General features: G+C 40.7%; 1 long non-coding RNA gene across 1 annotated transcript in view; it reads left to right on the top strand.

The window, feature by feature from the left end:
- Positions 1 to 990: 990 nt before the first annotated feature.
- LOC118599936 overlaps positions 991 to 2,875 on the top strand; it is a 10,220-nt gene continuing 8,335 nt past the window's right edge. Inside the window, exon 1 of the long non-coding RNA XR_004949469.1 lies at positions 991 to 1,460. This is a non-coding gene — a long non-coding RNA (uncharacterized LOC118599936). The remainder of the gene's footprint in view (positions 1,461 to 2,875) is intronic.

Here is a 2,875-nt window from a genome sequence, read left to right as displayed (position 1 = left end):
GAAGGCACGCTCCGTACTCTCGCGAGACTTTGCACAAACGCATGCAGGTTCTGCTGTTGCGTCAGTGAAGGGAAGTGCGGTACGTACACCCACGCACAGACAGAAAGAAACGTATTTTTTTCTGCGGAGAGGACATAAACAAATCATTTATTGTATTAAATACTCACAGATAAAGACTGGTATTATTTTAACTTCAACTCCATGTTGTTTTGAATTGGTATCCGTGACCAAACGGACCCTCTTCTGTTCATTTATTACAGAAGAGCGCCAGTTCCTGGACTTTTATTTTATTACTTCATTGACAGATATTACTGCGGTCATTCCACAATACACGGCGCCAACAAGAGCATTTGCATTTTTTGCCAGAAAAAATAACAAAAAAATTAAATAAAGCCATAAAAAAGCAAAATAAATCAGGTAAATAATAATAACAAAGATAAAGGATTCTGCTGAAGTTTCAAATGTGACCGTGCCTCAACTGTTCTAATAGGTTTTTTGTTAGAGCATGATTCAATACAATTTATATACAGTTTCATTTCTTTCTGAAAAATATAAAACACCGTTTTTTGTTATTACACTTAGCCATAATTATAAGTAAGTTAAGTATGTATTCTTTTCTATGTCTCTCTTGAACAAAATATCCAAAAAATATGTGCTCATAGAGTCACTGTGGACTTAAGTGGATTGTGCTCCAGTTCCTGAATGGTTTGTGAAGGCGGTTCAAAGGTAAATCAAAAATTAGAAGGTCTGCAAACATGTCAAACTGATAAATCGGATCTTTCATATTTGCATGCTATAGGTAGAAAATAAAGGCCTTGTATGAACCAAACAGTTTGAGTTTTTAAGGTCGTAAAAACAGACAAAGCTCCCAACACAGAATGTTTTCAGTATCTATTCTTTCTTAGCCTGTAAGATTCAAAAGCTATTTTATTGACGTCACTAGTTTATAAACGTCGGTCTGTGAAAGTTCACGTTGACGCCACAAGGTGGCGCTTTTGACCGGACCATCTGATTAGTGCAGACTGGCCTATAGTATGAGCCCAATAATGATTTTAGCTTTAAGTGTACCTTATTTGGTCCCAACATGTTTAAAATGTTCCTTGTGCCTGTTACAGCAGCACATACATCCGCAGAATATTGACACGACTGTCGCAGGATGATGTGTTTGCTGCAGATGCCATTTAAAAATATAGGCAGTGTAAGCACTGTAGAATCTAATTATTTCTTTGCAAAACCTAATTAGGCATTAAAAAAGGTTAACGCCAGCGCCTGAAACGTTTTTGTTTAATAATCCCATTACTGCCGGCTCATCATGTATAAAATGGTGCAGGAGGACACTATGTTTCCACTCGTTTATGGGAATCTCTGAGAAATAGTCGCAGATTTTTTGACTCTTTTCTGCGACTGGAAATTAGGGCTTTGCATAAAAACTACGAAGACTGAGCTCAGCGCAGGACGGAGTAAGTAAGGTCGCAGCGCCTTGTCTGCCTCGCATGCATTTTCTCTGTTTAATTGATTATTCTGCTGCCTTCTACCGAATATGAAGAAGAGCTTTTATTTTTCTCAGAATGGTGACGGGAGGGCGCGCCTCCGCTATTATTCCTGTTGGTTTTCGGCGTCAGTTCAGTCTTCAGCTGATCACATCCAAGCATGTGAAGCTCCAGAGTCAGACTGCTGAGTGTCGGTCCGTCTGCATCGAGTGAGAAAATCAAAGATTCTCCCGGTTTGCAGATTGCAGCATCAGAATAAACGACGCGCGCTTCTCTTATGTTAACAGTTTCTAATTATTGCGGTTGATTTGAATACGTCATTAAAATAGAAAAATGAGAAAAAATGAACAGAGTCATAAATAAATCAAAGCAGACAAACGGAATATTTTCCAGCTGATCTTAGCGCGTCGTTTTGTGTTCTTGTCCGTCTGCGTCTTCATCCCGTCCTGCAGCTGATGCTGAGGCCCGGACCAGCGCGGCCCAATTCCTTCACATTTCCAAAGAAAAAGATTGGTCTTCTTTGCTGCATTATTCGTGTTTATTTGTTTAGTCTGCCATTTGTAAAGTTAACACAATATACAATATAAACGCAACCAATAAAAAGGGAAGAGAGGTTCGTTCGTTCATTAAACATTATTTTAACTTCTCCCAGAAGGCTTTAGGAATGTTTCCTCACTTTATTAAAAAAATGACGGGGTAAATGAAACGTATTTTATATGATTTAATATAAATAATCTAAAAGCAGTTTGGATTTGGACATTCTCTTCATGTACTCGCGCTCCTTTTCACCTCTCTTTGCTTTGTTGACCGGATCAACATTTTTTTGCATTTTGAAAAAAGAACAGACAGCTCGACTTTTCCCCTAATTCCCGCACGGACACACGGAGTAAAGTGACTGAACGAAGCGCGCCGCTTCTCCGCGCAGGGAGACGAGGGCGCGCTGGCCGTTCCGTCGGCCTCCACCCCGGGAGAATCGGACCAGAGCAGAGCGGGCCTGCACGGAGCGGAGGGCGGCATGGAGAGGAGGAGAAGGATGAGGGCCAGTTACCTCAGACTGCTGCAAGAAGCAGTCAAGCATGCGCGTTGACAGAGCGCTGCGCCTTTCCCGCCTTTGTTGCGTGATCAAAGAGAAGTTTCAGAAAATAACCGGCCAAAGGATCGGTGACATTTACATGGTTTCTCAGAGGCCTAAACTGTCTCCAAAACATTTCAGTTTCAACACAAGTGCCGCTCCTCTTTCCCGTAGAGCCGTTTTCCAAGACAAAAACAAACTCAAATCTGAATTATGTACCAATCTAAAATAGAAATTTGAAAGAAAAAAACAGCCTGAGAACACCCAGTGGGCTTCCAACAGAAAACTGCGCGAGTTTTTTTTTTTTTTTTTT

This window comes from Oryzias melastigma, linkage group LG2, assembly GCF_002922805.2.
Source record: "Oryzias melastigma strain HK-1 linkage group LG2, ASM292280v2, whole genome shotgun sequence".
Taxonomy (NCBI): Eukaryota; Metazoa; Chordata; class Actinopteri; order Beloniformes; family Adrianichthyidae; genus Oryzias; species Oryzias melastigma.
Note: the sequence above shows the minus strand (reverse complement) of the source record. Positions and strands in the feature narration are given on the sequence as shown.